This window comes from Coregonus clupeaformis, unplaced genomic scaffold, assembly GCF_020615455.1.
Source record: "Coregonus clupeaformis isolate EN_2021a unplaced genomic scaffold, ASM2061545v1 scaf0040, whole genome shotgun sequence".
NCBI classification, from domain to species: domain Eukaryota; kingdom Metazoa; phylum Chordata; class Actinopteri; order Salmoniformes; family Salmonidae; genus Coregonus; species Coregonus clupeaformis.
In genome coordinates, this window is record NW_025533495.1 from 458,366 (window position 1) to 485,000 (window position 26,635).

Here is a 26,635-nt window from a genome sequence, read left to right on the forward strand (position 1 = left end):
ACACACCCAAGTAAAGACCACATAGCTACAGTTATATGCTTTTCTGTTTTTACCACTTTTACAGCCAATGTGTGCACTGGCATCCATATGAATCAGTGGAAAATACAGACTAGTTAGCCATCTCCCAATAGATGGACCCCACGCAGAACTTTCAGCAATGCAGCATCTTCAGTAAGCGAGTATTCCAGACACTCTCTTCTTATGAACCAGTTGCTATTAAATGAAGGTTTTTGGACAGAAAACCTGCGGCTACGGTAGGATTCTAGGCTAATCTGGGCTGGCACCTCTGTTCCAAGATAGTCAGGAACAGTCGGAGGTGGAGGGGGGCTGTGGAGCCATTATCCTGGCGGTGCTTGTGGAAGGGTGGAGTAGGCTCTGCACACGGAGCTAACTGGAGCTCGGCAGCATCATCACTGTTGGGCTTGCCGGCCCGGCCTCGCTGGTTTGATGATGCTGCTGCTGCTCATCACTCTCCTTTGGCTTTGTTTGGCTACTTTTTGTCCATTGTCTGAAGAAGCCTATTGTGGTGAAACGTCAGAGTACGTTTTTTTTTGAAACTTTTCAATGAGCCACATGGATGCTAACTGGGGACTCAGCTAAAACTAGACAAATACACCTTTTTATTTTGGTATTTTTGGGACAAAATAAATGTATACCAACAGTGGACAATTCCCAGCAAAAGCATGGAGCTCCAACTCTCTAGTGGAGAATAGAGGGAGTTTTCCCCTTGGAGAATCCAGAGTGGCTCACTGAAGAAAAACATATTGGAGAATAACAACAATCTCAATCTGAAGCTTAAAAAAAATAAGGGGAATTCCTCTGAAAATCAGGAACACCATTCTTCCTCCTGCCCCACCTATTGTCCCTGTATGAATATTAGTTGGCATCTAATTGAAGAACATACTGCTTTATAGATCCCAGCCTGACAAACAATTGTTTCGGCCTTACTTTGAGCACTTTGCACTGTGCCTCCATTGAGCTCTCCATGTGTCAAGCAGTACAGAGAAAACGCCCTCTAGATGACAGCAGAGGCCTGCTCTTGGATCTACCCTGTCTAACCACCGGTTTAGTGACCTTGTTCCATCAATATGTCCATACTACTTCACGACCGATTTGAGGTCTTGACCAGCAATGTCCCATTGGGCTCAACCAAGCCGAGAGTGAGGTTCTAGAAAGAGGACTGACTTTCATACCAACTCCTAAACAGGTGGACTGCGGGGAGCTCCGGGAGGGATCTATACTTCTATCATAGAAGATTGAAGTTATTAGATCATTTTGATTATGAAACAGATTTTCCTCATATACTATTTCCAAACCCCTCACATTGGGGAACCTCAGTTGGAGTCAGTGTCAGAAACTATACAGACTGTTATACGTAGGGATGTGTCTTCCTTTTTCACAATTCAGAACCAGACCTGTATATCAGCTTAACCTTATACATTTTTCTAAATCAAGCTCTAGAAACATTGAACAGCAATCAGAATATAGTGATTAAACCAGCAGATAAGGGGGCTCAGATTGTTGCAATGGATAAAGTGAATATCTTCTTGAGCCAATAGACAATAGGATAATGGTAAACACTATGTTCCATTGTCCCACTCAACACAACCGGAAAACACAAAGATGAATCCAGGAGATAGTGAGTAAACTATATGAGGATAAGTACATTACAGATAAACAGATGGTCTATCTTTTTGGGGCAGATTCTCCAAGGCCTAGGCAGTTTTACTTACTGCCTAAAATACATATCTCCTGAGACGTTGGCGTTCCTACGGCTGACCAATAGTAAGTGATTGTGTCTCAGAATCTTCCTGTATTGCTGATTATATTGACTTTTATATCAACCCTCTATCCCAGAAACACCCTAGGTATGTTAAGGATAGTTATGAATGCAGGGTTTATTACTATTGTATGACTCTTTATATGAACTTAGCTACTGACTTGTTCTATTGTTGTTGTCAAGAGGTTAACCTGCTAGTCAGCATTTCATTGCACTGTTAACTCCATGTATATGACAAATAAACAGACTTGAACTTAGAAGGGAAGGGGAGGACAGCCAGAAAGGGAGGGGAAAAGATGGCCAGCTAAATTACAGTATGTGTCCTCAAATGTTATGTCATCTAAACATCTCACATTAGCTGGTAGAACTGACAAATTAAATGAATCATAGAGGTCTTATAACTTATTCCATTCTACAGGTCCATTGTTTTGTCTCATGTCTCTTTATATTCATATACCCTGGGGACCATGTAGCTGTATTGAAATCACCTTGTTTTATAACCTCCTTTGTTGCTCAGTGGTACTTCAATTGGCCGGACCATGCCCAATTCTTTCACACGGTAATGCTCCAGCATCCACTCAGAGCTTATGCATCTAATGCATTCTCAATTACTGCAGAGTTGTTAAGCAAGTCCCTGAGATCGGTCATGTTCAACCACGTTTATTTGCTTTTTGTAAGATGAAACCTGAGAGGATCGCTGTAGTGTGTCATAAATGCATCCAAAATGGTTCTGAGGTCCTCAACAATGCTATTCTGCACCGTAGCTGGGATGCAGTGTTCTTCGTGATGTTCTAAATAAAAACTATTATTTTTGAGACCTTCAATTACCTTTTTTCTTCTTCTGAAAACCAGACTTTTTCAATAAACGTTCATCAAAAGAAAACCCAGACTTTCCGCTCCTTTCTGTTTCTCGGAGGTGGAAACTGAGCGTGAATACGCATGTGTCAACTGAATATCCAATGACGTAGGCCTAGGTGTCCAAATACTCATGGTCCAATCAAATCCTACGGAGACCGTCTGGGCCCGGTTTCCCAAAAGCATCTTAAGGCTAAGTTTATCAGTAGAACCTTTGTAGGAGCATTGTTAAATCTCCGAGCTGTTTCCCCAAAAACCATCGTTACTAAAGTTAAAGTGCACTTGGAAAACGCTCATTATTTACCGACTGCCTCAGACCACTCGTAGAACAGCCAAGTGCGTCGTTAGATGGGTTGTTTCACTACTGCGTCTCTTCATGCACAGAAGACCTCCACTAAACATAAAATCAACATGTTTTATCTGTCTCTCTGTGACCGCCGATAACTTCACAACGAAGTTGGACTACAAATACAACGTTGCCAATGTCTTTGCAATTGTTACAAACAAGCGAAGGATAAAAAAGACGCTTGAAATGAAAAGCGAGATGACTGCATTAAAAGATAAATGGCCTATTTGGAGCGGGCATGTCGGGGGAGAGCACCGACAGCAGCAGCAGCACTTTCAGAGCAACGCTCTCAAACAGCGCGTCCTAACCCAGTGAAGGGGACACGCTACTTGATGACGGATCAATATGAGGAGACAGAACTGCTACTGCCGGTGTGATGAGACAACTCTATCCGGTGGAATACGACGATACGAGGACTTCTTTCAGAGAGCGCTCCGTCAACCAGGCCCCAGTGGGCAGAGCTAGGCATGTTGGACTGGGACACGTTTTAATACCATAAAAATACTCATTTTACAGTGGTTCCACCATGTTCTGTGTAGTCTAGTTACGCTAATATATTTGCAGTTAATTTCGTATTAGACTTAATCGGTGAAATATGTTTGAGTAGTAAACAGAGAAACAACAAGGAGTCCCAGACAGTTCACAATAGAACATACCAGAGGAGGGCATCGGTTACTAGGCAACCTACATTATTGGGATCATCTGGGCTGGTTGCCAAAACAGACCATAAACGCCTTTACACGCGAAGGTCCGCGGTGGGTCTGTGGAAACTAGCTGATTATATTGGAGACAGGTTTATAGCAGTGAATGGCATCTATTCATTTACTCTCATAGTATTTCTATGTAGAAGCAATATCAGCCAGGGAAACTAATTGGACTCACTTTATGATAGAACATTCAGACTTTTCTGCCTGACTGTGCGTTATTTACCTGAATTGTTAGGATTTCCTGGTTGATCACAACAAAACTACCTAATTCATTCAAGTAGAGATAGAATTAAATGGTGTTTTCTTTGAAAAGATGGGCCTGGCCAGAATAGAACATTCCGGTTTCTGCCTGAGTGTTACGAACCCCCGTGGCTTTTAAAAGTCTAGGGTGGATGGAACAGAGTCCCATAACAGAACTCAGGAATTAGAATATTGACAAGGGACAGTGAGAACAAACTACACCGACAAAACAACTGTTATAGTCAAACACAATGTTAATTATAAAACACACGGTAAACGGTTTGGGGAAAAAGGGCCTGAGCTGGACCCAAGGAATGAAACAATAAAGTCAAAAACCCCTAAACTGATCTTGCCTGCCTCAAGAACCGCTAAGCTACTGCTAACCATACTAAAATACAGTGGGTGGTCCCCTCAGGTCTAACTAGTGTGTTTAGACAAGGTTGTCCTACGGGTAGTGTAGGCCCAAGGGCCACCTGCTAAACCCTCCTTTCCCCAGGAACAAACAAACAACATAGGTCCAATATGGACTAGACAGCAAACAACACAGGTCCAATATGGAATAGACAGCAAACAACATAGGTCCAATATGGACTAGACAGCAAACAACATAGGTCCAATATGGACTAGACAGCAAACAACATAGGTCCAATATGGACTAGACAGCAAACAACATAGGTCCAATATGGACTAGACAGCAAACAACATAGGTCCAATATGGACTAGACAGCAAACAACATAGGTCCAATATGGACTAGACAGCAAACAACATAGGTCCAATATGGACTAGACAGCAAACAACATAGGTCCAATATGGACTAGACAGCAAACGAGTGAGTACACAAAACCAAGACACCACAGTTGCCATACTCACAGAGAAAGAGAGTCTCTGTCAGAAAACACAACTGACTGGCTGTTAAAACCAGGGGATTCGATATGGTAATGTAAAAAAACAGAAACAGGTGGGGCAAGACTGAGGAACGTCCACTGATTGGTCCACCTCAGCAATCAGCAGACGAACGGATGTCGGACAGGTGGGACACCCCAACGACCACCAATCAGGAAAACAAGGGACACCTGTGATTAGGGCTGAAGGAGAGGGAAAACAAATACACATACAGGATACCTGTTTCCATAACAACATCTATCCAAATCTTGTTTAGGTACTAAGTACGTTTTATTGGCCATCACACTTTGTGTCCAACCGATTTTAAATCCACGATTAAATAAGAAAACAGAGCTTTGGTGGCGTCCTCATTGCTTTCCATAAAGTAGGATTTACGGCTAGAATGTTTATTTGTAGTTTGTCTCTAGGGTTTTGAACAAAACCAAGTAATAAAAGTTTTGATGATGAGTATATTGAGTAAAAGCTTGAGCTATTTCAGGATGTTCACTACCGGCAAAACCATATCATCCAAAACCAGCAGATTATTATTTTTATTTTTTAATGAGGAAGTAAGAATTCATCATCAGATAGGGATGCTGGTATTCCTTCAACAAATTAGATTTTTATTTTCTTCACAAGTCATCATACAAAAGTTGATAACATGAATAACACCACACAATATTGTCAGGTTTCTGAGATAATACATGTTCAGAATTCTCTAAAATCCTTTTTACAAAACAAGTTTTACCACTATTGGATGGTCCTGCGATTAAGGCTGAAAATGGTAGTTGCAACCTAGGATGAAAACCTTCTACAGCATCCATTGTATCTTCAGGGTTAAGACACACAAGGATTGGAACATAAAGTCAGTAACCAAAGGGTAAGGTGGTCCCGTCAGGTAAAAGGATTGGAACATAAAGTCAGTAACCAAAGGGTAAGGTGGTCCCGTCGGTAAAAGGATTGGAACATAAAGTCAGTAACCAAAGGGTAAGGTGGTCCCGTCAGGTAAAAGGATTGGAACATAAAGTCAGTAACCAAAGGGTAAAGGTGGTCCCGTCAGGTAAAAGGATTGGAACATAAAGTCAGTAACCAAAGGGTAAGGTGGTCCCGTCAGGTAAAAGGATTGGAACATAAAGTCAGTAACCAAAGGGTAAGGTGGTCCCGTCAGGTAAAAGGATTGGAACATAAAGTCAGTAACCAAAGGGTAGGGTGGTCCCGTCAGGTAAAAGGATTGGAACATAAAGTCAGTAACCAAAGGGTAAGGTGGTCCCGTCAGGTAAAAGGATTGGAACATAAAGTCAGTAACCAAAGGGTAGGGTGGTCCCGTCCAGGTAAAAGGATTGTAACATAAAGTCAGTAACCAAAGGGTAAGGTGGTCCCGTCAGGTAAAAGGATTGGAACATAAAGTCAGTAACCAAAGGGTAGGGTGGTGCCGTCAGGTAAAAGTCATCTCTTGTCACAGACGACCCGGAATCTGTTAGTAAGTGGGGGCATTACGTAGATGGAAACCCTTTTAATCCCTAACAATCTTTTTGTAGGAGTTTCAACATTTCTAAAACACTATTTCGGTCGTTTATAAACCCTCGACTAAGCGTGTGATTGATTCCAAGTTTACACGCAGGGAATTTTCATAGTTTTGTGTCACGCCTTCGGCTTTCAACACTAAGTGATTGGGTTTAGTCCTAAAAGCATAGCGTTTGGGTCTACAGGATGACCACTCTATGATCTCCTGAGTGGCGCAGTGGTCTAAGGCACTGCATCGCAGTGCTAACTGTGCCACTAGAGATCCTAGTTCGAATCCAGGCTCTGTCGCAGCCGGCCGCGACCGGGAGACTCATGGGTGGCGCTACAATTGGCCCAGCGTCGTCCAGGGTAGGGGAGGGAATGGCCGGCAGGGATGTAGCTCAGTTGATAGAGCATGGCGTTTGCAACGCCAGGGTTGTGGGTTCGATTCCCACGGGGGCCAGTATAAAAAATATGTATTCACTAACTGTAAGTCGCTCTGGATAAGAGTGTCTGCTAAATGACTAAAATGTAAAATGTAATATGGTCACCATCTTCGAGTTCACTCGTTAAACCTCCCAGATAGTTGCTAAGAGGGGGTTCCAATCACCAGGTTTGCTTCCATAGACCACAGAGTCTGTGTCATGGTAAAGAACCCGACTCTGCAGCTGCTCCATGAGGGTGTGTAGTTCAAGTCGCCCATAGGCCGTGGTAAATGCTGCAAGAAACACGTTTCCATTACTCGGGGTAGAACCCACTTCTTGTTGCGTCTCCATTGCACCAGAGCTATGTCTTGATTCAAGAACAAAACATTTGAAATGTCAGATTGGTCTGAAAAAACCAATCCCATAAATTCTTCGGGATCTTTAATGATAGATGTTGTTAACATAATGCTTCTCTGGTTTCCTGGGAAAGTTCCACACTTCAAAGATTTTGGCCACACGATGCCCCTTCTCTATAGCCTTGAATGAGAATGAAACGGTGACCCATACACCGGTCAGGGCTCTTTCTTGATCTGAATGATCACAAGGCTTTTCCTGGTTGTTGTTTTCACTGCAGGTGAAGGGGAAAGAAACGTTTTCCTTGAGGTCCTTTGTAAGGCAACACTGACAAAAACAAGCCCCCGGCAGGGTAAACAGTTGCTTTTATCAAAGCAAAATAGTTTTGCGGTAAGTCAAAGTCACAGTGAATAATTTCAGGATGTCCCAAAGGATAACAAGAGGAACTCATTACATGAGGATAAAGGGAAGTATAATCTATATATCCAATTTCCTCATCAGCTATATAACGTAAGGTCAAAGCATTGGTACGACCCCCAAACAAGGCCTGGTGGGGCTCCAGGGGTTGGGGTCAAAGGTGGAAAGGAAAGCTGGAACATGAGGATCAGACCTTGTGAGTTCTGTCCCTCGTACTCCCACATCACCTTCCCCTTTCACCCCATCAGCAGCCTGGAAAGAGGACCACTTGTCTTGGAACTCCTGGTACATTTCCCCCAAAGTCTTCTGGGTTCAGACACACATGGCCTGGGGCAGAAAGCAAGATTTACAACCATGGAAGAAACAACCGTTGTACTCAAACACTGTCTCAACAATCTGTGTGTACTCATCTACATGGTAGGGGCCAATCTTTTTTTCACCTTTATTCAAAGCATGTTGAATAAATATGTTTTTAGCCTGGGACAAGTTCTCCAACCATTGAATGGAGCCGCTAGAGTCTGACTTGTATTGTCTACGGTAGTTGTCAGGGCGATGGAATAGCATTAGAGTCTGACTTGTATTGTCTACGGTAGTTGTCAGGGCAATGGAATAGCATTAGAGTATGACTTGTATTGTCTACGGTAGTTGTCAGGGCGATGGAATAGCATTAGAGTATGACTTGTATTGTCTACGGTAGTTGTCAGAGCGATGGAATAGCATTAGAGTATGACTTGTATTGTCTACGGTAGTTGTCAGGGCGATGGAATAGCATTAGAGTATGACTTGTATTGTCTACGGTAGTTGTCAGGGGCGATGGAATAGCATTAGAATATGACTTGTATTGTCTACGGTAGTTGTCAGGGGCGATGGAATAGCATTAGAGTATGACTTGTATTGTCTACGGTAGTTGTCAGGGCGATGGAATAGCATTAGAGTATGACTTGTATTGTCTACGGTAGTTGTCAGGGCGATGGAATAGCATTAGAGTATGACTTGTATTGTCTACAGTAGTTGTCAGGGCGATGGAATAGCATTAGAGTATGACTTGTATTGTCTCACGGTAGTTGTCAGGGCGATGGAATAGCATTAGAGTATGACTTGTATTTTCTACAGTAGTTGTCAGGGCGACTGGAATAGCTATAGAGGCTGGAGGTAAAAAAGTGTCTACGATAAGTTTTCATGCATGCCGATGCAATAGTTGTACAACTCAAGGGGTCAATGCATGCATCTTTGATGACCTCTGCTCTGAATCTGAGGCATCCTTCTCTTGAGTATAACCACATCATTATCACAATATAATTTCACTGTCTTTATGGAAATCAAAGGTATTATGGCGTACTGTCTCATACTAAGTCATGAATTCTCTCTCTCTCTTTGGGAGACATTTGATCACACCTGTACATTTCGGGACCAGGATAAGATCCAAAATAATGTCGATTCTCCTCAGTTGTGAAGAAATGAGGAAACCATCCTTTCACAGAGTTTTCAAAACCCCAATGCCTCTGGCATTTGAGCCAATCTCATGGGCAAGAAACTTAAACTGTCAATGTATCTCTGGTTGAAGGCTGGGTCTACAAATACAAGATTTGACTACCTTGGGCTATGACATTGGGTGCAACACCTTGTTGGCATTAGAGAGGGTAGTGTGTACGGCCCAGTACATCACTGGGGCCAAGGTTCCTGCCATCCAGGACCTCTATACCAGGCGGTGTCAGAGGAAGGCCCAAATAATTGTCAAAGACTCCAGCCACCCTAGTCATAAACTGTTCTCTCTGCTACCGCACGGCAAGCGTACGGAGCGCCAAGTCTAGGTCCAAAAGGCTTCTTAACAGCTTCTACCCCATTTTTACACTGCTGCTACTCTCTGTTTATTAACCATAGTCCATTTACCTCTACCTACATGTACATATTACCTCAATTACCTCGACTAACCGGTGCCCCTGCACATTGACTCTGTACCGGTACCCTCTGTATATATAGCCTCCTACTGTTATTTCCCATTGACTCTGTACCGGTACCCCTGTATATAGCCTCCTACTGTTATTTCACATTGACTCTGTACCGGTACCCCCTGTATATAGCCTCCCTACTGTTATTTCACATTGACTCTGTACCGGCACCCCCTGTATATAGCCTCCTACTGTTATTTCACATTGACTCTGTACCGGCACCCCCTGTATATAGCCTCCCTACTGTTATTTCCCATTGACTCTGTACCGGTACCCCCTGTATATAGCCTCCTACTGTTATTTCCCATTGACTCTGTACCGGTACCCCCTGTATATAGCCTCTCTACTGTTATTTCATTGACTCTGTACCGGTACCCCTGTATATAGCCCCCTACTGTTATTACACATTGACTCTGTACCGGCACCCCCTGTATATAGCCTCCCTACTGTTATTACACATTGACTCTGTACCGGTACCCCCTGTATATAGTCTCCCTACTGTTATTTCCCATTGACTCTGTACCGGTACCCCCTGTATATAGCCTCCCTACTGTTATTTCCCATTGACTCTGTACCGGTAACCCCTGTATATAGCCTCTCTACTGTTATTTCCCATTGACTCTGTACCGTACCCCCTGTATATAGCCTCCCTACTGTTATTTCCCATTGACTCTGTACCGGTACCCCCTGTATATAGCCTCCCTACTGTTATTTCCCATTGACTCTGTACCGGTACCCCCTGTATATAGCCTCCCTACTGTTATTTCCCATTGACTCTGTACCGGTACCCCCTGTATATAGCCTCCCTACTGTTATTTCCCCATTGACTCTGTACCGTACCCCCTGTATATAGCCGTATATAGCCTCCCTACTGTTATTTCACATTGACTCTGTACCGGTACCCCCTATATAGCCTCCCTACTGTTATTTCCCATTGACTCTGTACCGGTACCCCCTGTATATAGCCTCCCTACTGTTATTTCCCATTGACTCTGTACCGGTACCCCTGTATATAGCCTCCCTACTGTTATTTCCCATTGACTCTGTACCGTGCCCCCCCTGTATATAGCCTCCCTACTGTTATTTCCCATTGACTCTGTACCGGTACCCCCCTGTATATAGCCTCACTACTGTTATTTTATTGTTGCTCCTTAATTATTAGTTAAAAATTTTTTTATTTTTTTACTTCAGTTTATTTTACTAAATACTTTCTTAACACTTTTTTTTCTTAAAGCTGCATTGTTGGTTAAGGGCTTGTAATTAAGCATTTCACTGTAAGGTCTACACCTGCTGTATTTGGCGCATGTGACAAATACAATTTGATTTGATTTGATCAAGGGATTCGAAAGAAGATATGAATAATAGGATCTAGAATTGTGAGCTATAAAAGTGAAGTTTTTGTACTGGGGTTTTCAGAAATGTTTCAGAAAGAGTAGTGCACCATTGGGGTCCTCTGCCGACCACTTTTCACCCTTGAAAGTCATGGTAGATACAGAAATAGGCAGATGAAACCCTGATTGCTGATTACTCTCAAAGTCATAAACACACATTTCTCTGAATGTTCATCTTCATCTGATGGTTGAAGGTAGCACTCATGTTCCAATTCTTGAGCCACTTCTGGGTTTCTGCTTTTCAAAGGCCCTTTACAGATAGGGCAGTGTAGGACACCATATACGTGAGGTTGGGGGTTGTCTAATTTAAGGGTGGGGTTAGCTCAGTAAATTTGTTTAATTAAGGAGCTAAGTTCTGGGAGTACCTGTGATAATGTGTCCTCATTTGTAATGAGTTAAAGGAGGTGTGTGTTGTTGTGTAGGGGTTGGTCCTAGATCCTTCATTTGTTTGATTAATGAGCTTAGTTCTAGGGCTATTCTAGAAGTATCCATGTTACATACGGCTATATATCCTTTGTTTGGGCGTTTTTTAATCAGATTGCTGCTTATCAAATTTGACGTGTTTTTCTTTCAGAAGGCTATGTCTTGGATGTACCGACATTTTAGCAAAGCAACCATACATGTGTGTAACTGGACCTCTCTGGCTTTCAGAGCCCTGTAAAAGGCTGTGAGAAACCTATCTTGAAGATCTATATCCTGATCCTCGTCCCCACTGACACTGTCCTCAATCAGTATAGGCTCTACCTCAGAATGTATTGTATCAAGCTGATTAGCCGCATCATACCTCAACACATCATCCTCATCATACCTCAACACATCATCCTCATCATAGCTCAACACATCATCCTCATCATACCTCAACACATCATCCTCATCATACCTCAACACATCATCCTCATCATACATCAACACATCATCCTCATCATAGCTCAACACATCATCCTCATCATACCTCAACACATCATCCTCATCATACATCAACACATCATCCTCATCATACATCAACACATCATCCTCATCATACCTCAACACATCATCCTCATCATAGCTCAACACATCATCCTCATCATACATCAACACATCATCCTCATCATACCTCAACACATTATCCTCATCATAGCTCAACACATCACCTCATCATAACTCAACACATCATACCTCAACACATCATCTTCATCATACCTCAACACATCATCCTCATCATACATCAACACATCATCCTCATCATACATCAACACATCATCCTCATCATAGCTCAACACATCATCCTCATCATACCTCAACACATCATCCTCATCATACATCAACACATCATCCTCATCATACATCAACACATCATCCTCATCATACCTCAACACATCATCCTCATCATAGCTCAACACATCATCCTCATCATAGCTCAAATCAAATCAAATCAAATCAAATTGTATTGGTCACATGCGCCGAATACAACAGGTGCAGACATTACAGTGAAATGCTTACTTACAGCCCTTAACCAACAGTGCATTTATTTTAAACAAAAAAGTAGAGAATAAAACAACAACAAAAAAGTGTTGATAAAAAAAAGAGCAGAAGTAAAATAAAGTGACAGTAGGGAGGCTATATATACAGGGGGGTACCGTTGCAGAGTCAATGTGCGGGGCACCGGCTAGTTGAGGTAGTTGAGGTAATATGTACATGTGGGTAGAGTTAAAGTGACTATGCATAAATACTTAACAGAGTAGCAGCAGGGTAAAAAGGATGAGGTGGGGGGCAGTGCAAATAGTCCGGGTAGCCATGGTTAGCTGTTCAGGAGTCTTATGGCTTGGGGGTAGAAGCTGTTGAGAAGTCTTTTGGACCTAGACTTGGCACTCCGGTACCGCTTGCCGTGCGGTAGCAGAGAGAACAGTCTATGACTAGGCTGGCTGGAGTCTTTGACGATTTTGAGGGCCTTCCTCTGACACCGCCTGGTATAGAGGTCCTGGATGGCAGGGAAGCTTTGCCCCAGTGATGTACTGGGCCGTACGCACTACCCTCTGTAGTGCCTTGCGGTCAGAGGCCAAGCAGTTGCCATACCAGGCGGTGATGCAACCAGTCAGGATGCTCTCGATGGTGCAGCTGTAGAATTTTTTGAGGATCTAAGGACCCATGCCAAATCTTTTCAGTCTCCTGAGGGGGAATAGGCTTTGTCGTGCCCTCTTCCACGACTGTCTTGGTGTGTTTCAACCATGATAGTTTGTTGGTGATGTGGACACCAAGGAACTTGAAGCTCTCAATCTGTTCCACTACAGCCCGTCGATGAGAATGGTGGCGTGCTCAGTCCTCTTTTTTTTCCTGTAGTCCACAATCATCTCCTTTGTCTTGGTCACGTTGAGGGAGAGGTTGTTATCCTGGCACCACATGGCCAGGTCTCTAACCTCCTCCCTATAGGCTGTCTCATCGTTGTTGGTGATCAGGCCTACCACTGTTGTGTCGTCGGCAAACTTAATGATGGTGTTGGAGTCGTGCCTGGCCATGCAGTCATGGGTGAACAGGGAGTACAGGAGGGGACTGAGCACGCACTCCTGAGTGGCCCCTGTGTTCAGGATCAGCGTGGCAGATGTGTTGTTACCTACCCTTACCACCTGGGGGCGGCCCGTCAGGAAGTCCAGGATCCAGTTGCAGAGGGAGGTGTTTAGTCCCAGGATCCTTAGCTTAGTGATGAGCTTTGAGGGCACTAAGGTGTTGAATGCTGAGCTGTAGTCAATTAATAGCATGCTCACGTAGGTGTTCCTCTTGTCCAGGTGTGGAGTGCAATAGAGATTGCATCATCTGTGGTCTGTTGGGGCGGTATGCACATTGGAGTGGGTCTAGGGTTTCTGGGATAATGGTGTTTATGTGAGCCATGACCAGCCTTTAAAATCACTTCATGGCTACAGACGTCGGTGCTACAGGTCGGTAGTCATTTAGGCAGGTTATCTTAGTGTCCTTGGGCAAGGGGACTATGGTGGTCTGCTTGAAACATGTTGGTATTACAGACTCAGTAAGGGACATGTTGAAAATGTCAGTGAAGACACTTGCCAGTTGGTCAGCACATGCTCGGAGTACACGTCCTGGTAATCTGTCTGGCCCTGTGGCCTTGTGAATGTTGACCTGCTTAAAAGTCTTACTCACATCGGCTACGGAGAGCGTGATCACATAGTCATCCGGAACAGCTGGTGCTCTCATGCATGCTTCAGTGTTGCTTGCCTCGAAGCGAGCATAGAAGTGGTTTAGCTCGTCTGGAAGTCTTGTGTCACTGGGCAGCTCGCGGCTGTGCTTCCCTTTGTAGTCTGTAATAGTTTTCAAGCCCTGCCACATCAGAGCCGGTCAGAGCCGGTGTAGTACGATTCAATCTTAGTCCTGTATTGAATCTTTGTCTGTTTGATGGTTCGTCGGAGGGCATAGCGGGATTTCTTATAAGCGTCCGGGTTAGAGTCCCGCTCCTTGAAAGCGGCAGCTCTACCCTTTAGCTCAGTGCGGATGTTGCCTGTAATCCATGGCTTCTGGTTGGGGTATGTACGTACGGTCACTGTGGGGACAACTTCATCGATGCACTTATTGATGAAGCCAGTGACTGATGTGGTGTACTCCTCAATGCTATCTGAAGAATCCGGGAACATGTTCCAGTCTGTGCTAGCAAAACAGTCCTGTAGCTTAGCATCTGCGTTATCTGACCACTTCTTTATTGACCGAGTCACTGGTGCTTCCTGCTTTAGTTTTTGCTTATAAGCAGGAATCAGGAGGATAAAGTTATGGTCAGATTTGCCAAATGGAGGGCGAGGGAGGTCTTTGTATGCGTCTCTGTGTGTGGAGTAAAGGTGGTCTAGAGTATTTTTTCCTCTGGTTGCACATTTAACATGCTGGTAGAAATTAGGTAGAACGGATTTAAGTTTCCCTGCATTAAAGTCCCCGGCCACTAGGAGCGCTGCCTCTGGATGAGTGTTTTCCTGTTCACTTATGGCCTTATACAGCTCATTCAGTGCAATCTTAATGCCAGCATTGGTTTGTGGTGGTAAATAGACAGCTATGAAAAATATAGATGAAAACTCTCTTGGTAAATAGTGTGGTCTACAGCTTATCATAAGATACTCTACCTCAGGCGAGCAAAACCTCGAGACTTCCTTAGTATTTGATTTTGTTCACCAGCTGTTGTCTACAAATATACACAGACCGCCACCCCTTGTCTTACGGGAGTCAGCCGTTCTATCCTGCCGATGTAGCGATAGCCCGCTAGCTGTATGTTGTCCATGTCGTCGTTCAGCCACGACTCATTGAAACATAAGATATTACAGTTTTTAATGTCCCGTTGGTAGGATAACCGTAATCTTAGGTCATCCAATTTGTTCTCTAATGATTGAAGATTGGCTAATAGGATTGATGGCAGAGGCAGTTTACTCGCTCGCCGTCTGATCCTTACAAGGCACCCCGACCTACGTCCACGATATCTCCGTCTTTTCCTCATGCGAATGACGGGGATTTGGGACTTGTCGGGTGTCTGTAGGATATTTTAGTAATACCACTGTGGACATGTTTCTACTACCTGAGTTCATATAGTTTAGTAATACCACTGTGGACATGTTTCTACTACCTGAGTTCATATAGTTTAGTAATACCACTGTGGACATGTTTCTACAACCTTCTGAGTTCATATAGTTTAGTAATACCACTGTGGACATGTTTCTACAACCTTCTGAGTTCATATAGTTTAGTAATACCACTGTGGACATGTTTCTACAACCTTCTGAGTTCATATAGTTTAGTAATACCACTGTGGACATGTTTCTACAACCTTCTGAGTTCATATAGTTTAGTAATACCACTGTGGACATGTTTCTACAACCTTCTGAGTTCATATAGTTTAGTAATACCACTGTGGACATGTTTCTACTACCTGAGTTCATATATTTTTAATAATACCACTGTGGACATGTTTCTACACCCTTCTGAGTTCATATAGTTTAGTAATAACACCGTGGACATGTTTCTACAACCTTCTGAGTTCATATAGTTTAGTAATACCACTGTGGACATGTTATCTATTCCAGAGGCTACTACCACTCAGAGAGCAGAGTATTCTGTTCCCAGCTGTCTGTCTATGAACAGTATTAACATCTACAATCTCTCTCTCCTTTATCTCTGTAGTGGAAGGTCTACTCTGTTAGAGGATCAGTCCAGGCGTGCAGTGTGTCAGCAGGTGCTGAGGGATCCAGTCTCTATCACCTGTGGACACAGGTTCTGCAGACAGTGCATCACCAGATACTGGGAGAAACCTGCTCCTTCAGGAGACTATGACTGTCCTCAGTGTAGAAAGAGATCCAGAACACGGCCTGTACTACAGCAGCTGAGTCAACCCAATAAAACACGAGGCTCTGAAAACAGTAAGACCACTTGCACACGTGGGCCAAGTCAATACCTTAATATGATTTACAGTAGGTAACTACAATATTATGAGATAATAGAAGTTACTGTAGTTGTGGAAGGCCCACTTTACATCCTGTCAATGAATGTTTCTGATACACATGATTTTTCCTCTTCCCTTGTAGTGGATGACAGCCTGCAGAGAGCTATAGTAAACCATAAAGACAGTCTGAAAAGGAGGTATGCATGTGTGATAGAAGGCATGGAAAAAGCAGGGAACCAAACTCCCCTCAACAGGATTTACACAGAGCTCTACATCACAGAGGGAGAGAGTGAAGGGGTTAACAATGAACATGAGGTGTGGCAGCTAGAGACAGCATCCAGGACACCAACCTCACATGACACAGCAATCCACTGCAATGACATCTTTAAACCCTTACCAGGCCAAGAGAGAAGCATCAGAACTGTGCTGACGAAGGGCATCGCTGGCATCGGAAAAACAGTCTCTGTGCAGAAGTTCATCCTAGACTGGGCTGAAGAGAAGGCGAACCAAGATGTGGATATCATATTTGTGCTTCCTTTCCGAGAGCTGAACTTGATTAAAGATCTCAGTACAGTCTTCTCAGACTTTTAAATGGCTTCCACACAGAACTAGACATAGGCAATGCAAAGAAACTCACTGCCTGTAAAGCTATGTTCATCTTTGATGGTTTGGATGAAAGCAGACTTCCGTTGGATTTCCAGCACAATGAAAAGGTGTCTGATGTCACCCAGACATCGTCTGTCGATGTTCTGCTGACAAACCTCATCAAGGGGAATCTGCTTCCCTCTGCTCTCCTATGGATAACCTCCCGACCAGCAGCAACCAATCAGATCCCCCCTAAGTGTGTTGACCAGGTGACAGAGGTACGAGGGTTCAATGACCCACAGAAGGAGGAGTACTTCAGGAAGAGATTCAGTGATCAGGACCTGGCCAGCAGAATCATCTCACACATAAAGACATCAAGGAGCCTCCACATCATGTGCCACATGCCAGTGTTCTGTTGGATTTCTGCAATAGTCCTTGAACACATGTTGAGTACAGACAAGAGGAGAGAGATGCCCACGACTCTGACTGAGATGTCAATACACTTCCTGCTCATTCAGACCAGCCTGAAGAACCAGAAATATCATGGAAGAGATGAGATGGATCAACAGGAGCTCATGGAGTCAGATAAGGAAATTCTTCTGAAGCTGGGGAAGCTGGCGTTTGAAAATCTGGAGAAGGGTAATCTCATGTTCTATGAAGAAGACCTGAAAGAGTGTGGCATTGATGTCAAAGACGCCTCAGTGTACTCAGGAGTGTGCACACAAATCTTTAAAGAAGAGTCTGTGTTATTTCAGAGAGTGGTGTACTGCTTTGTTCATCTGAGCATTCAGGAGTTTCTCTCAGCTGTCTACATGTACCATTGTTACACAACCAAGGACATGGATGCACTGAAGCCCTTCCTCAAGAGAAAGTCTAGAGCTGCATCTGAAGAGCTAACCTTGCATGAGCTGCTGAAGAGTACCGTGGATAAAGCCTTGGAGAGCAAGAACGGACACCTGGACCTCTTTGTCCGATTCCTTCATGGCATGTCACTGGAGTCCAATCAGAAACTCCCTACGAGGTCTGGTGTCACAGACAGAAAGCAGTCCAGACAGCGTCCAGAAAACAATCCGATCCCTTAAGGTGATGCAGAGGAAGAACATCTCCCCTGAGAGGTACATCAATCTCTTCCACTGTCTTATAGAGATGAAAGACCATTCAGTACAAGAGGAAATCCAAGCGTACTTGAGGTCAGAGAAGAGATCCAAAACCTCACACTTTCTCAGTGTTCAGCACTGGCCCACATGCTACAGATATCAGAGGAGGTTCTGGATGTGTTTGACCTGAAGGTATACAAGACATCAGAGGAGGGTCGTAGGAGACTGCTCCCAGCTGTGAGAGGCTGCAGGAAAGCTCTGTAAGTATTCATGGAAATATCCCACACCAAAATACATTGTAGTTACAGCAGCATTTTTATTGGCTGACTGGCTCTGTAAATACTCATGTGACTATCCCTCAGACCAAACTTTACTGTATGTAAGAACAACAATATTTTCATTGGCTGACTAAACTTTCTATCAGCTGAAAAGTCTTAAACAAACTGTAATATAAACGGGATCAGAAAAGTTGTAGCATTGAGACAACTATACACAGTGTTCACATTATTAGTGCAGGGGTAACTTAAAAGCTAAATGTAACATTTTAATACGACCTGTCCCTCATGGTATTTACTCTGTTGACAGGCTCACTGGCTGTAAACTCACAGACACATCCTGTGAACCGTTGGCCTCAGCTCTCAGTTCAAACCCCTCAAACCTGAGAGAGCTGGATCTGAGTAACAATGACCTGAAGGATTCAGGAGTGAAGCTGCTCTCTGCTGGACTGGGGAATCCCCACTGTAAACTGGAGACTCTGAGGTCAGTATTCCTGTAGTTGGTCAACAAGTGAAACTGTTCACCAGATCCACATGTGTTTACCAGGCACACATAGTCCACATCATATGTGTTTGGACAGTGAAGCTTACAGTTTTACATTTGGTGCTATGCTCCAGCAATTTGGGATTTGAAATTGTTTCATATTAGGCAACAGTACAGAATGTCACTTTTTATTTGAGGGTATTCATACATACCTGTTTTACTGTTTAGAAATGAAAGCACTTAATGTATCTAGTTCTCCCATTTGAAAAAGTAATAAGTATTTGGACAAATTAATTTAGTCCAAAGTTTAGTATTTGGTCCCATATTCCTTACCTGCAGTGATTACATCAAGCTTGTGATTCTACAAACTTGTTGAATGCATTTGCAGTTTGTCTTGGTTGTGTTTTGGATGATGTTTTCCTAATAGAAACTGAATGGTGAATAATGTCCTGTCATTTTGGAGTCACTTCACTTGTATTGTCAGTAAGAATAGAAGATGTTTCTGAACACTTCTACATTCATGTGGATGATACCATGATTATGAATAATCATGAATGAATCGTGAATGATGATGAATGAGAAAGTTACAGAGGAACAAGGATCATACCCCCTCTGTTATTAGTAGTGGTGAGAGGTTAGCATGTTTTATTGTAGCCTCTGTAACTCTCTCACTCATTATTATTCATGATTCATTCATGATTATTCTTAATCATGGCATCATCAGGATTAATTTAGTAGTGTTTAGAAACATGTTATCTACTCACTTAGACAGAAAATTACTCCAGTCATCATCCACCATTCAGTTACTATCGGGCAAAACATAACCCAAAACACAACCAAAACAAACTGCAAATGCAACCAACGAGTTTGGGACCAAATACTCAACTTTTGACTACTTTAATACACAATACAGTGGGGGAAAAAAGTATTTAGTCAGCCACCACATTGTGCAAGTTCTCCCACTTAAAAATATGAGAGAGGCCTGTAATTTTCATCATAGGTACACGTCAACTATGACAGACAAATTGAGAAAAAAAATCCAGAAAATCATATTGTAGGATTTTTAATGAATTTATTTGCAAGTTATGGTGGGAAATAAGTGTTTGGTCACCTACAAACAAGCAAGATTTCTGGCTCTCACAGACCTGTAACTTCTTCTTTAAGAGGCTCCTCTGTCCTCCACTCCTTACCTGTATTAATGGCACCTGTTTGAACTTGTTATCAGTATAAAAGACACCTGTCCACAACCTCAAACAGTCACACTCCAAACTCCACTATGGCCAAGACCAAAGAGCTGTCAAAGGACACCAGAAACAAAATTGTAGACCTGCACCAGGCTGGGAAGACTGAATCTGCAATAGGTAAGCAGCTTGGTTTGAAGAAATCAACTGTGGGAGCAATTATTAGGAAATGGAAGACATACAAGACCACTGACAATCTCCCTCGATCTGGGGCTCAACGCAAGATCTCACCCCGTGGGGTCAAAATGATCACAAGAACGGTGAGCAAAAATCCCAGAACCACACGGGGGACCTAGTGAATGACCTGCAGAGAGCTGGGACCAAAGTAACAAAGCCTACCATCAGTAACACACTACGCTGCCAGGGACTCAAATCCTGCAGTGCCAGACGTGTCCCCTGCTTAAGCCAGTACATGTCCAGGCCCGTCTGAAGTTTGCTAGAGTGCATTTGGATGATCCAGAAGAGGATTGGGAGAATGTCATATGGTCAGATGAAACCAAAATATAACTTTTTGGTAAATACTCAACTCGTCGTGTTTGGAGGACAAAGAATGCTGAGTTGCATCCAAAGAACACCATACCTACTGTGAAGCATGGGGGTGGAAACATCATGCTTTGGGGCTGTTTTACTGCAAAGGGACCAGGACGACTGATCCGTGTAAAGGAAAGAATGAATGGGGCCATGTATCGTGAGATTTTGAGTGAAAACCTCCTTCCATCAGCAAGGGCATTGAAGATGAAACGTGGCTGGGTCTTTCAGCATGACAATGATCCCAAACACACCGCCCGGGCAATCGAAGGAGTGGCTTCGTAAGAAGCATTTCAAGGTCCTGGAGTGGCCTAGCCAGTCTCCAGATCTCAACCCCATAGAAAATCTTTGGAGGGGAGTTGAAAGTCTGTGTTGCCCAGCGACAGCCCCAAAACATCACTGCTCTGGAGGAGATCTGCATGGAGGAATGGGCCAAAATACCAGCAACAGTGTGTGAAAACCTTGTGAAGACTTACAGAAAACGTTTGACCTGTGTCATTGCCAACAAAGGGTCAATAACAAAGTATTGAGAAACTTTTGTTATTGACCAAATACTTATTTTCCACCATAATTTGCAAATAAATTCATAAAAATCCTACAATGTGATTTTCTGGATTTTTTTTTCTCATTTTATCTGTCATAGTTGACGTGTACCTATGATGAAAATTACAGGCCTCTCTCATCTTTTTAAGTGGGAGAACTTGCACAATTGGTGGCTGACTAAATACTTTTTTTTCCCCACTGTAAGTGAATTGGTCAGAATACTTTTTTGACTTCTTCAAATGGGGGACTAGATACATAAAGTCAATCTAAATCTGATACCTCACTGTCTGTCTTTTGACTGATACTGCTTTTTAAAATGGTCTGGTCAGTCTACTCAAATATTTGTACAATACATTTTTCTATCTACAAGCAATAATTTGATAATTTCAAATAATGATACATTAATTTAAGAATAGATATGTCAGGTTTCAGGACACTGATATATCTGAATATGTTGGAAAAAATATATTGCCACTATTTTCACCACCAAAGAATAGCAGTGTGATTTTAATATGATTTGACTCTTTGCAGGCTGTCAGGCTGTCTAGTCACAGAGGAAGGCTGTGCTTCTCTGGTCTCAGCTCTGAAGTCAAACCCCTCACACCTAGAGAGCTGGATCTGAGTAACAATGACCTGAAGGATTCAGGAGTGAAGCTGCTCTCTGCTGGACTGGGGAATCCCCACTGTCAACTGGAGACTCTGAGGTCAGTATTCCTGTAGTTGGTCAACAAGTGATAACTGTTCACTAGATCCACATGTGTTTACCAGGCACACATAGTCCACACCATATGTGTTTGGACAGTGAAGCTTACAGTTTTACATTTGGTGCTATGCTCCAGCAATTTGGATTTGAGATAGAAGGTTTCATATTAAGTGACAGTATATAATGTCACATTTTATTTGAGAGCATTTTCATACATATCTGTGTTACTGTTTAGAAATGAAAGCACTTTATGTGTCCAGTTCTCCCATTTGAAAAAGTCTTAATAATTTGGACATATTCCCTTATATTGTATTAAAGTAGTCATAAGTTTAGTATTTGGTCCCATATTCCTTACCTGCAGTGATTACATCAAGCTTGTGATTCTACAAACTTGTTGAATACATTTGCAGTTTGTTTTGGTTCACACACACTGGACACACTCACACACTGGACAAACACACACTGGACACACACACAACCTGGACACACACACACCGGACGCACACACACACTGGCACACACATTGGACACACAAACAACCTGGACACACAAACACACACACACACTGGACACACACACACGCTGGACACACACACTGTACACACACACACTGGACACAGGCACACACTGGACACACAAACACACAAACTAGGATTAATTTAGTCAAAATTTTAGTATTTGGTCCCATATTCCTTACCTGCAGTGATTACATCAAGCTTGTGATTCTACAAACTTGTTGAATGCATTTGCAGTTGGTTTTGGTTGTGTTTTGGATGATGTTTTCCCAATAGAAACTGAATGGTGAATAATGTCCTGTCATTTTGGAGTCACTTCACTTGTATTGTCAGTAAGAATAGAAGATGTTTCTGAACACATCTACATCCATGTGGATGCTACCATGATTATGAATAATCATGAATGAATCGTGAATGATGATGAATGAGAAAGTTACAGAGGAACAAGGATCATACCCCCTCTGTTATTGGTAATGGTGAGAGGTTAGCATGTTTTGTTGTATCCTCTGTAACTTTCTCACTCATAATTGTTCATGATTCATTCATGATTTTTATTAATCATGGCATTATCAGGATTAATTTAGTAGTGTTTAGTAACATGTTATCAACTCACTTAGACAGAAAATTACTCCAGTCATCATCCACCATTCAGTTACTATCGGGCAAAACATAACCCAAAACACAACCAAAACAAACTGCAAATGCAACCAACGAGTTTGGGACCAAATACTAAACTTTTGACTACTTTAATACACTATAAGTGAATTGGTCAGAATACATATGACTTCTTCAAATAGGGGACTAGATACATAAAGTCCTTTCATTTCAAATGTTAGCTTATCTGTCAAAATAGATATGGTGTGGACTGTATACTCAATACAATCTAAATCTGATACCTCACTGTCTGTCTTTTGACTGATACTGCTTTTTAAACTGCTCTGGTCAGTCTACTCAAATATTTGTAATATGCATTTTTCTCTCTACAAGCAATACTTTGATAATTTCAAATAATGATACGTTAATTTATGAATAGATATGTCAGGTTTCAGGACATTGATATATCTGAATATGTTGAAAAAATATACTGCCACTATTTTCACCACCAAAGAATAGCAGTGTGGTTTTAATATGATTTGACTCTTTGCAGGCTGTCAGGCTGTCTAGTCACAGAGGAAGGCTGTGCTTCTCTGGTCTCAGCTCTGAAGTCAAACCCTCACACCTAGAGAGCTGGATCTGAGTAACAATGACCTGAAGGATTCAGGAGTGGAGCTGCTCTCTGCTGGACTGGGGAATCCCCACTGTAAACTGGAGACTCTGAGGTCAGTATTCCTGTAGTTGGTCAACAAGTGATAACTGTTCACCAGATCCACATGTGTTTACCAGGCACACATAGTCCACACCATATGTGTTTGGACAGTGAAGCTTACCGTTTTACATTTGGTGCTATGCTCCAGCCTTTTGGATTTGAGATAGAATGTTTCATATTAGGCGACAGTACAGAATGTCACCTTTTAATTGAGGGTATTTTCATACATATCTGTGTTACTGTTTAGAAATGAAAGCACTTTATGTGTCCAGTTCTCCCATTTGAAAAAGTCGTAATAATTTGGACATATTCATATATTGTATTAAAGTAGTCATAAGTTTAGAATTTGTACCAATTCCTTACCTGCAGTGATTACATCAAGCTTGTGATTCTACAAACTTGTTGAATGCATTTGCAGTTTGTTTTGGTTGTGTTTTGGATGATATTTTTCCCAATAGAAACTAAATGGTGAATAATGTCCTGTCATTTTGGAGTCACTTCACTTGTATTGTCAGTAAGAATAGAATATGTTTCTGAACACTTCTACATTCATGTGGATGCTACCATGATTGTGAATAATCATGAATGAATCATGAATGATGATGAATGAGAAAGTTACAGAGGAACAAGGATCATACCCCCTCTTGTTATTAGTAGTGGTGAGAGGTTAGCATGTTTTATTGTAGCCTCTGTAACTCTCTCAACTCATTATAATTCATGATTCATTCATGATTTTTCTTACTCACGGCATCATCAGGATTCATTTAGTGTTTAGAAACATGTTATCTACTCACTTAGACAGAAGATGAATCCAGTCATCATCCACCATTCAGTTACTATTGGGCAAAACATAACCCAAAACACAACCAAAACAAACTGCAAATGCAACCAAAAAGTTTACAACCAAATACTCAACTTTTGACTACTTTAATACACTATAAGTGAATTGGTCAGAATTCTTATGACTTCTTCAAATAGGGGGACTAGATACGTAAAGTCCTTTCATTTCTAAACGGTGAAACAGATATGTATTAAAATACCCTCAAATAAAAGGTGACATTATATTCTGTCACCTCATATGAAACATTTGATCTCAAATCCAAAATGATGGAGTATGGAGCCACATTTAAAATGTTATCTTCACTGTCAAACTAGATATAGTGTGGACTGTATACTCAATACAATCTAAATCTGATACCTCACTGTCTGTCTTTTGACTGATACTGCTTTTTAAACTGCTCTGGTCAGTCTACTCAAATATTTGTACTATACATGTTTCTCTCTACAAGCAATATTATGATAATTCTAATAATGATACATTAATTTGCCGAATAGATATGTCAGGTTTCAGGACACTGATATATCTGAATATGTTGAAAAAAATATACTGCCACTATTTTCACCACTAAAGAATAGCAGTGTGGTTTTAATATGATTTGACTCTTTGCAGGCTGTCAGGCTGTCTAGTCACAGAGGAAGGCTGTGCTTCTCTGGTCTCAGCTCTGAAGTCAAACCCTCACACCTGAGAGAGCTGGACCTGAGCTACAATCACCCAGGAGACTCAGGAGTCAGACTGCTCTCTGCTGGACTGGAGGATCCACACTGCAGACTGGAGAAACTCAAGTATTTAGAGGGTTTATGTCAATGTTCATATCAGACATGTTGGAGTTATCAGGCTAGTTAAGACAAACATTCTGACCACCACTTGGACTAAGTTATATAAAGACTGTGTGTGTGTGTGTGTGTGTGTGTGTGTGTGTGTGTGTGTGTGTCCAGTGTGTGTGTGTCCTTTGTGTGTATTTGTCCACACACACACACACACACACACACTGGACACACACACACACTGGACACACACACACACTGAACACACTCACACACACTAACTGGACACACACACACTGGACACACACACACACACTGTAAAAACACACACTGGACACACACACACACTGGACACACAAACACACACACACACACACAAAGGAAACACACACACACACACACTGGACACACAAACACATACTGGACACACACACACACACTGGACACACAAACTGGACACACACATACACACGCACACATATACACACTGGACACACACACACACACACACACACACACACACACACACACACACACACACACTCACTCACACTGGACACACACACACACACACACACACACACACACACTGGACACATACACACAAAGGACACACTCACACAAACACACTGGACACACACACACACACACACACACTAACTGGAAACATACACACAAAGGACACATACACACACACACACTGGACACACACACACACACTGGAAAAACACCCACTGGACACACACACACACACACACAAAGGAAACACACACACTCACACTGGGCACACACACACTGGACACACACACATTGGACACACAACCACACACACACACACTGGACACACACACACACACTGGACACACACTAACTCACAATAACACTGGACACACACACACAAACACTGGACACACACACACACACACACTGGACACACTCACACACACTAACTGGACACACACACACACACACACACACACTGGACACACACACATTGGACACACACAAACACAAACACACACATACTGGACACACATACACACACACTGGACATACACACACAAACACTTGACAAACACACACTGGACACACACACACTGGACACATACACACTGGACACAGACACACACACAGGACACAAACACACACTGGACACACACATACACACACACACATATACACACTGGACACACACACACTGGACACACACACACACAGACACACAGGACACACACACTCACTACACTGGACACACACACACACTGGACACATACACACACACACACACACACACAAATAGACTGGACACACACACACACTGGACACACACACACACTGGACACACACACTGTACACACACACACACTGGACACACACACACACTGGACACAAACAAACACACACACTTGACAAACACACACACACACTGGACAAACACACACATACTGGACACACACACACACACACACACACACACACACACACACTGGACACACACACAC

At 42.6% G+C, this 26,635-nt stretch overlaps 1 pseudogene; it reads left to right on the forward strand.

Annotated features, from left to right (window-relative positions):
- LOC123483181 overlaps positions 1–25,137 on the forward strand; it is a 29,636-nt pseudogene extending 4,499 nt beyond the window's left edge.
- The last annotated feature ends 1,498 nt before the right edge of the window (positions 25,138–26,635 follow it).